Genomic DNA, 10,453 nt, shown 5'->3' with positions numbered 1-10,453 from the left:
GCCAAAGTCCTGTCCCCTTCTTTCTCTTCGGTAGGGCAAAGGGCCTCGGTGAAGGGAAGATCGGAGATAGAAAGAAAAGAAGAAGAAGGAAAGAAGGAAAGAAAGAAAAGGAAAAAAAGAAAAAGAAAAAGAAGAAAAAAATATATAAATAAATAAGATAATAAATAAATATAAATAAAATAAAATAATAATTAACTATGTAACTGTGCATGGGCGGAGCTAAGGTCTTTTCGAAACTAAGTAGGGCCTTGTAGATTAGAACAAAACATAGGCAAAACTATTTTTAGAAACCATATTGGGCCATGGGCTTGATCCAGCAATTAAATCAAGCCATGGGCCTGAATAAAAATAAGCCCAGTAACTAATCAAAAATTTAACCAGGCCATGATTAGTTGGGCCATGGGCCTGACAATGAAATATGACTTTGAATGGGTTGTAAGATGAAAAATTAAAAGAATATTAAAGAATTTGAATTAAGGAAAGGGGGTGATTATATAGAAATAAGATATAATAATTAGAAGTGGAAAAATAGTAGAAAAAAGAAGAATAAAGGTTAATAAATTAATAAAAAATTGAATGAGCAAGTAACAAATAATATGATTGTTTATGATATTGCTTGATGTTAAAGAATTATCATCTAAACCTAGAAATTGGTGAGCAAACTGAGGTAAGTGATCCTGACACAAGCTTATTACTTTCAAATACATGAACTATTTGAATACGAAGTTGTATATTACTAATTATGTTTCTCAAAAATTAGGATCAAGCATATGTAGCAAGTGATACATGATTTTGACTAAATGACATTCATCATGTTTACTATATTATGTACACTCGATTTATGATGATATAGAATGTTCCATAAAAGAAAATGAAGTTTGTAGCATGATCATGAACTTATACATTATGATGCTATTATTCATCTTTCAATCTATTTATGAAGGAAGATTTATGAAAAGCATGATATGTGATGTGGGGTCGGAACCCCGACACCAGCCCGCACACCGGGCGAGCAGGGAAAGCATCTGCGTCCTCCCCGAGGTATTGTCCGCTCTGGGATTGCCGCTTCGGGTCTGCGGGAGGTCGCCCAGGGTCGTGGCCCAATGGCAGTCCCGAGCCCTGACGGCGCGGGGGTCCGCGGAGGTTGCCCCCTACCCTCACGGTTTTGTCCCAAAAGGTGCCTCGATGAGAAGAGGTGTTTGCACCCCCCATTTAAGGCACAGACCTTTCCGCTGATTACCCGATGTGGGACTAAACTGGGAACCCCATCCCACAACACAGCCCCCCCAGCGGGAAGGTCTGTGCATGGCCGGGGCCCTTCCTCTAGCGCCATCTGATGTGGGGTCGGAACCCCGACACCAGCCCGCACACCGGGCGAGCAGGGAAAGCATCTGCGTCCTCCTCGAGGTATTGTCCGCTCTGGGATTGCCGCTTCGGGTCTGCGGGAGGTCGCCCAGGGCCGTGGCCCAATGACAGTCCCGAACCCTGAGCGTGGGGGTCCGCGGAGGTTGCCCCCTACCCTCACGGTTTTGTCCCAAAAGGCGCCTCGATGAGAAGAGGTGTTTGCACCCCCCATTTAAGGCACAGACCTTTCCGCTGATTACCCGATGTGGGACTAAACTGGGAACCCCATCCCACAACACAGCCCCCCCAGCGGGAAGGTCTGTGCGTGGCCGGGGCCCTTTCTCTAGCGCCATCTGATGTGGGGTCGGAACCCCGACACCAGCCCGCACACCGGGCGAGTAGGAAAAGCATCTGCGTCCTCCCCGAGGTATTGTCCGCTCTGGGATTGCCGCTTCGGGTCTGCGGGAGGTCGCCCAGGGCCGTGGCCCAATGACAGTCCCGAGCCCTGACGGCGCGGAGGTCCGCGGAGGTTGCCCCCTACCCTCACGGTTTTGTCCCAAAAGGCGCCTCGATGAGAAGAGGTGTTTGCACCCCCCATTTAAGGCACAGACCTTTCCGCTGATTACCCGATGTGGGACTAAACTGGGAACCCCATCCCACAACACAGTTGGCGCTAGAGGAAGGGCCCGAGTTGCTGCCATGAAACTAAGAAGTAAAGGGGCTTCCAATGCCTCTCGACGTCCTCCACCTAGTCCCGAACATTCTGTCTGAAACTCGCCGCCTCCGGCCGAGTCAACACCTCAAGTTCGGCCGGAGCAGTTTGATGCCCTGGTGCAATAGGTGCAAGCCTTGGCTACCGCTGTCCAAAGCTTGCAACCCAGGGGCATCCCAACGGCACCGCCTCCTCCGGCTCCAGTTCAACCGGAGCCCCCTACAAGCGGACTTTCCTTTCGAGGTCAGGACTCTCAAGTCCAGGCCTCCCTCTGGAGAGAGCATCCAGTCAGGGGCCATGGAAGATGGCCACAACCTTCAGAAGCTGAGTCGGTTCCAGGGCAACCTGCACCCGAGCGAACCGCTGCAGCGATCCTCCAGAATGATGAACTCGACAAAAAGGTCGAGAAACTGGAGCGCCAAATCCAGGCACTCCACGGGAGGAAATCGGGACGCGATGGCGACTTCGAGTTCACCACGAAGTCGCCCTTCTCCCCGGAGATTGAAGATGAACCGGTTCCACTACGGTTCAAGATGCCCCAGGTGGAGCCTTACAACGGCAAGGCTGATCCACTTCACCACCTGGAAAGTTATCGGGTCTTAATGGCCCTACAAGGAGCCTCGGAGGCCATGATGTGCAAGGCTTTCCCAGCGACACTCCGAGGACCAGCCCGGCTTTGGTTTACCGGGCTGAAGCCGAGTACTGTCTCCTCTTTTGAGCAGCTCGGCAGACAATTTGCTGGCAATTTTGCCGCCAGCCAATCCCAGAGCGGACAATACCTCGGGGAGGACGCAGATGCTTTCCCTGCTCGCCCGGTGTGCGGGCTGGTGTCGGGGTTCCGACCCCACATCAGATGGCGCTAGAGGAAGGGCCCCGGCCACGCACAGACCTTCCCGCTGGGGGGGCTGTGTTGTGGGATGGGGTTCCCAGTTTAGTCCCACATCGGGTAATCAGCGGAAAGGTCTGTGCCTTAAATGGGGGGTGCAAACACCTCTTCTCATCGAGGCGCCTTTTGGGACAAAACCGTGAGGGTAGGGGGCAACCTCCGCGGACCCCCGCGCCGTCAGGGCTCGGGACTGTCATTGGGCCACGGCCCTGGGCGACCTCCCGCAGACCCGAAGCGGCAATCCAAGAGCGGACAATACCTCGGGGAGGACGCAGATGCTTTCCCTGCTCGCCCGGTGTGCGGGCTGGTGTCGGGGTTCCGACCCCACATCAGATGGCGCTAGAGGAAGGGCCCCGGCCACGCACAGACCTTCCCGCTGGGGGGGCTGTGTTGTGGGATGGGGTTCCCAGTTTAGTCCCACATCGGGTAATCAGCGGAAAGGTCTGTGCCTTAAATGGGGGGTGCAAACACCTCTTCTCATCGAGGCGCCTTTTGGGACAAAATCGTGAGGGTAGGGGGCAACCTCCGCGGACCCCCGCGCCATCAGGGCTCGGGACTGTCATTGGGCCACGGCCCTGGGCGACCTCCCGCAGACCCGAAGCGGCAATCCCAGAGCGGACAATACCTCGGGGAGGACACAGATGCTTTCCCTGCTCGCCCGGTGTGCGGGCTGGTGTCGGGGTTCCGACCCCACATCAGGTTTATGAACTCTGAGATTGCCATGTACGACCCTCGTCAGCGGATTATAGTAGCTCGGCATACGACCCTCTTCCTCTCCAGCGGATTATAGTAGCTCGGCATACGACCCTCTTCCTCTCCAGCGGGTTATAGTAGCACCGCATGCGGCCCTCGCCAGCGAGTTATAGTAGCTCGGCATACGATCCTCGCCAGCGGGTTATAGTAGCTCGACGTACGACCCTCGCCAGGGTTATAGTAGCTCAGCATACGACCCTCACCAGCGGATTATAATAGCTCGGCAAATGACCCTCGTTAGTAGGTTATAATAGCTCAGCATATGGCCCTGTCATGGATAATAATAGTAACCATAGTTGTACTACAATCCAAGAGTACAGTTTTCAAAGCTTAGAATAATGCAACGTTTTATGATGCACATCCATATTTATGAACTTGCATGATTGGACATGCATTGCTTTATGACATGTTGTGGATATGTTGTCTATGAAATGCTCCAGTTTGCTATACTGTTAAATAATGCATTGGTATTTGTAACAACTTAGGACCTCACCCAAAATGACTAGCTGGAAGATATTATTTAGGTTCCTTAATCCTATATAAATACCCAAGATCTACTCAATGAATAACCGATGTGGGAGTAAACACACTCCCGCACGGGTTCTCACATACTTCCTCCATTTAAGCTCTGACGTCTTCGTCAGGCTAAGGATTCAAATCCGTTCAAATCTAATCACAAATATCACGATCAACTCGTGGTCAGCCCCAATAGATTTGTGCTGCAGTGTCCCTCCAATGGATCCATACTGCAGTATCTTCTAGTCTACATAGGTTATGGGTTGGGTCCGCTCTGATACCATTTGTAATAACTCAAGACTTTACCTAAAATGACTAGCCAGAAGGTATTATTTGGGTTCATTGATCTTATATAAGTATCCAAGATCTATCCAGCGAATAACCGATATAGGACTAAACATATGTCCGCACGGGTCCTCACAGTTTAAAATGTTAAAATTAACTGCAACAACCACGTACCCTTAAAATAACGTAAAAGGATGAACTGGGATTACCTCAATGGTCATTACCTTTTTTCTTAGCAACTAGGGGTTGAGTTCGAACTTTGTATGCTGCACCCCCTGAATGTTGAAGTGTATAGTAACTACATGGAATTTCTCCTTTGCCAAGGTGATGCTCTTGCACTTACGCTCAAGTATGCAATTACATTAAACAGTCAATATTAACAATTCACCTCAAAAATTACTATGAAGGATCCCTTGATCCAAAAAATAAGGCACTTTGTTGTATTTTGAGAATCAGTAAATTTGAGATGAAACCTGTGCATCGACCATGATACCTTACATCATGTCCTTGACATAGAGCACACTAGCTTATCTGTCTCAGATGTAAGTGGAGGGTCATGTTGTCCAATAAGAAAATCATTCCATTGCAATTAGCTTTATATCAGGATAGACATGTTCAAATTCAGAAGACTTGGAGCCCAAACAGTTGTTTATAATTTTAAAAACTAATTAACTTTTCTTGTCAAAATCATTACATTTAGTAATCAATTATTCTGGAAAAGGTTCTATGCTAATAGTTTAACCTAAATGTATTTGACATTGGAGTCCTAATTAATTGGTCATGATATAGCATGACTTAGAGGATGACAGTGCATATGTTCTCTATGGTCAGGCAAAGACAGAAATAATGGGAGACTGAATTGCAACACACAACTAGTGTAGGAATAAAGGGAGCGTTGGTTCACTTCACATCCATCATATACAAGTTTTCTTTTTTTTATTTGACTCCTTTTCATTTCTAGCAATATGAAATGCCACTGTATTTGGATATCTTATCTATTTTTTCCGAAAAAAATAAATGTCCGTAAAAAGATTTTCAGTCCAACATATACGCATTAGTAATTTATGATACATGCATCATTTTTTAAAAATAAGTGGAACGATAATTGATGCACATGAAAGTAATGCTTCACCTTTTAGAAAAGCAATGCATTTCTTACAAACTACTCAATTACCATGCATACATTTTAATAGGAACAAGGTCAGTTGCAAAATTCTAATCATAATAATAAATCTAATTGCAAAGTTGAACGTAGATCAGTCGTTCCAAATTGAGATTCACAATAAATACAAGATTGACTCATTACTGCTGTGATAACAGTCTACTTTTCACATCCATATAATCCATTTTTTTATTTTTTAGATTTTTTTTATTTCTAGTATCAAAATGTCATCGTGCCAAGATATCTTATTAAAATGAATCTTTAAAAAAGTTTTTCAGTTTTGTATGTGTGCATCCATAGTTCATAATACATGCATTATTTTTAAATATATATGTGCGTTAGTAATATCCACCACTCGTCATTAATAGCCTTATGGAATGGTAGAGATCGTTGTAGGTGGTGAGCAATGGTGGTGGAGATCATAGACAATGATAATAAGCAGTGGTAAAGATTGTTGATGGTGATGGTAGTGATGAAGACTGTACATAATAGTGGATGGTGATGGAGATCATTAGCAGTAGGTGGCTGTAAAGATCATCGATGGTAGTAGAAATCATCGGTAATAATAGGTAGTAGTGGAGATCTTCGGCGATGATAGTTGATGGTAAAGGTCGTCGATGGAAGTAGATCGTGGAAGAGATCATTAATAGTCATGGATAGTGATGGAGATTATCAGAGATGGTGAATGATGGTCAAAATAAGAGCGGTGGTGAGCGGTAGTGGAGAACAATAATAATGTGGACAACTATGTTGATCACCAATGATGAGGATCACTAGTAGTGGTAGACAATGGTGGTGAGGTGGCGGTAGAGATGGGCACTGGGCCGGGCCGCCCACGGCCCGGCACGGCACGGCATGAAGCGGGCCGTTCCTGGCACGGCCCGCCAGCTACAGTGCCGGGCCGTGCCTGGCACGGCCCCTTTGATAGGGCCGTGTTGGGCTAGAGGTTCCTGGCCAGCGGGCCGTGCCAGGCACGGCCCGCTTCGGGCCTGGGCCGGCACGGCCCGGTCTAGGCCCGCGGGCCAAGCACGGCACGGCCCGTGGGCCAGCACGGCACGGCCCATAAGGGCCTGGGCCGGGCTGGCACGCGAGCCTGGCACGGTCCGGGCCTGGGCCCGGCTCGGCCCGATAAAATTTTTTTAATAAATTAATAAATATTGAACACTAAGAAATCTTGATTTATGAATATAAAGCCACCTTAATGGTGGGGGGTTTGGCATAGACCCCTACCAGTTTATTAATTTAAATCAAAATGGTACATGAAGGGAGGTTTGGACCTTGGTCTGACCTCTAGATTCTAGAATACAATAAGAAACTAAGAAAGGGCCGAGGTTTGGACCTTGGTCTGACCTCCAGAATACAATAAAAATGTACAATTATAAAAAATTAAGAAATCTTACTAATCATCAGTGATTCAGTGAATCAGTATTCACTCTTCAGTCTTCAGTCTTCAGTCTTCAGTCTTCAGTCTTCAGTCTTCAGTAGTGTTTGTATCATCATCATCAGAGGATGTTGTATTATGTCCACCTTTATCTTGAAGTCTTGCCTCAGCATCCAGCCAATCCTTGAAGCAGAAAAGCATCTCCACCGTTTCGCCCGTCATCCTACTTCTCTTTTCGTCAAGAACACGCCGACCTGCACTAAAAGCGGATTCCGATGCTACCGTGGACATCGGCACAGCTAAAATATCGCGTGCAATTGCAGACATAACAGGATATTGATTTCTAACACTCTTCCACCAAGATAATACATCTAGATTCTCTATTTGATTTTCATCATATGCAGACTGAAGATCATTTCGTAAATAAAATTCTAGTTCACTACTTAAAGATGAAGAAGATGAAGAGGAACTTGAAGCATGTGTGTGTCTTCTCTGTGCAATGAATGAAAAAATAGATGACGAACGAGAACTACTAGAAGGAGGAATAGAGGTTTGTATTTGTGTTCTAGATCCACGAATTTTTTCATCATATATAGCATAAATATCATAAAGAAGTTGTCTTACCTCATCTTTAGCAGATTCAGCATCTTGATTCATATTTTCAGCGTATGCATCAAGTAAAATTAGCACGCCATTTAATTTAACTCTAGGATCAAATACAGCAGCTAAGTTATGCATAGGACATATCCTGTCCCAATACTCATTCCATTTAGATTCCATTAGGTGAATAATAGGCATTAAAACATCATCATATCTATGTTCTGCAAATTTTTGACTAATTATATATGCTTGTTGTAAAAATGAACATGAAGTAGGGTAATAAATACCAGAAAGAACATTGGTAGCATTATAAAAACTAAGCAAAAAATCTTCCAAAATTTTTTCTTTATTCCAATTAGTTTCAGTCAATGTAAATCCTAATCCACGATCATTAATATATGCACTTAATAAATTTTTATATGGGTATGCATCATGTATCATGCTATATGTGGAGTTCCAACGAGTAATTACATCAAGTTTAAATTTTTTAAAACGTTTACCATGATTTATGCATAATTTCTTAAATTCTTGAAGTCTTGATCTAGAAGCATGAATAAAAGAAACTGCATTTCTAATTTTTGAAATCACATCTTGAATCATGCCCATGCCAGCTTGAACAGAAAGATTTAAGATATGACATGCACATCTAATATGCAGTAAATTTCCATCTAATATGGGATGCAATGAGTCTTTTAATAATACAACAGCAGAATTATTATTAGATGCATTATCAAAAGTAATAGACATAATTTTATCATTAATATTATATGAACATGCAGTTTGATAAATTATATTTGAAATTTGTTGCCCAGAATGTGGAAAATCAAAAGCACGAAAAGCAAGAATACGTTTATTTAATTGCCAATCATTATCAATATAATGAGCAGTAATGGCAATAAAACAATTACTACCTACAGATGCTGACCAAATATCAGAAGTTAATGAAATTTTTACATTTAAAGTAGAAAGTGTTTCAATTAAATTTTGTTTCATTGCTAAAAAATTGGTCATAGCTACTCTTCTAAATGTACGCCTACTAGTTCTTTTGTAAGCAGGTTGTAGGTTTAATTGAACGTATTCTTCAAAATTAAAAAGATTCACATAAACTAAAAGGTAATTCATCCTTAACTATCCATTTTACAAGTGCTTTTCTTTGATTTTCATGATTATATGCAAAATTACCTACAAGTAATCCCCCTTGTATATTAAGGCTACTTTGAGTTTGAGCATGAGAATCATGCATCCTATGACTCTCTTGATGTCTTTTTAAATGCCCTGTTCCCCCACTACTACTACAACTATAAAGTTTGGCACATTTTTTACATTTAGCTTTCCAGACTCCCTCAACCATAACTCTATCAAATTCATTCCATACAGTACTAGTCCTCTTACGAGAAGAGGTTTGACCTTCACTCGGTTCACCAGTTCTAGAGGAACTAGGAACAGGGGGTTGGGGATTAGTTTCTTCTCCCTCAGAAACAGGAATGCCAAACTGACTTTCCTCAAAAGATGACATATCTATGATTAATTCAAAAAATAAAAACTAACCGCAAGGAGGAATTGAGTAGAGGGTCGGAGGGCAGAGGCAGAGCTGAGATTCCGAGCTTCCTCTTGTGCTCTCAACAGAAGCGACCTTCTCTTCTCAACAGGAACCTCCTCTTGTGTAGCACTTGAACAAACTAAAAATTAAATTGCTAGAAGAGCACTTTAGAGGAGAGAAATAATAGCAGTAGAGAAGGAGAGAATGAGAGGTTTGGTGTGGTGAGAATGAGGGAGGAATGGGCTATTTAGGGTGGTTCTATATACACCCCCCTATTGCTCAGGACACCCCCCAAAAATTAAAAAAAATTAAATACTCTCTACACCCCCCCATTTGCTAAGGACACCCCTAAAAAATTAAAAATTCCTAAATTACCCCCCACCCTCCCCACCCCCTCACCTAAATTGCTCTCTACACCCCCCAAACCCCCCCCCCCACCCCGCTCTTCCCCTCCAAAACACCTCGCCAACGCCCAAAACCCCCCCGTTCCCCCTTCTCCCTCTCGTCGCCGGCATTCTCCCGATCTCCGACCACCTCGCCGGCTTCTCCCGGAACCACCTCGCCGGCTTCTCCCGAAATTTTTTTTTTCACGGTTCGTGCTCCGTTCGGCACTGGATCGCCGAACAAAAGGCTTCTGTTCGGCTGAACAGTGCCGGACAGAAGCCTTCTGTTCGGCACTGTGCAGCCGAACAGATCTGTTCGGTTGAGGGTTGCCGAACAGAAAGCTTCTGTTCGGCACTGTTCAGCCGAACAGAAGCCTTTTGTTCGGCGATCCAGTGCCGAACGGAGCACGAACCGTGAAAAAAAAAAATTCGGGAGAAGCCGGCGAGGTGGTTCCGGGAGAAGCCGGCGAGGTGGTCGGAGATCGGGAGAATGCCGGCGACGAGAGGGAGAAGGGGGAACGGGGGAGGAGGGGTTTAAGGGGGGTTTGAGGGGTGTTTTTTTTTTTCTTTTCAAAACGAAACGGATGAGGAGGAAGGGGGGTGTATGAGAAAATTTCAAGGGCAATATGGTAATTACACTAAAGGTTAGTTTGGGTATTTTTTTTTTGTTTTTGGGGGGTGTCCTGAGCAATAGGGGGGGTGTATATAGAACTACCCGGCTATTTATAGAAGCCCAAAATTTTTTTTTCCCAAAATACCCCTCCATTCAGCCGTTATTGGACTGTTGGGAGGGGTAAAATCGACTTTTTCCCGAAAATAGCCGTTGGAAACGGCTATTTTCCCTCCCCCTCTCCAGACGGGCCGTGCCAGGCACGGCCCGTTTAGAGACGT

Source organism: Phoenix dactylifera, chromosome 10 (assembly GCF_051530095.1).
Source record: "Phoenix dactylifera cultivar Ajwa chromosome 10, Ajwa_hap1_PhDact_Kaust_v1.1, whole genome shotgun sequence".
Classification (NCBI taxonomy): Eukaryota; Viridiplantae; Streptophyta; class Magnoliopsida; order Arecales; family Arecaceae; genus Phoenix; species Phoenix dactylifera.
The sequence above is the reverse complement of the archived record's forward strand: the minus strand, read 5'-3'. Positions refer to the sequence as shown.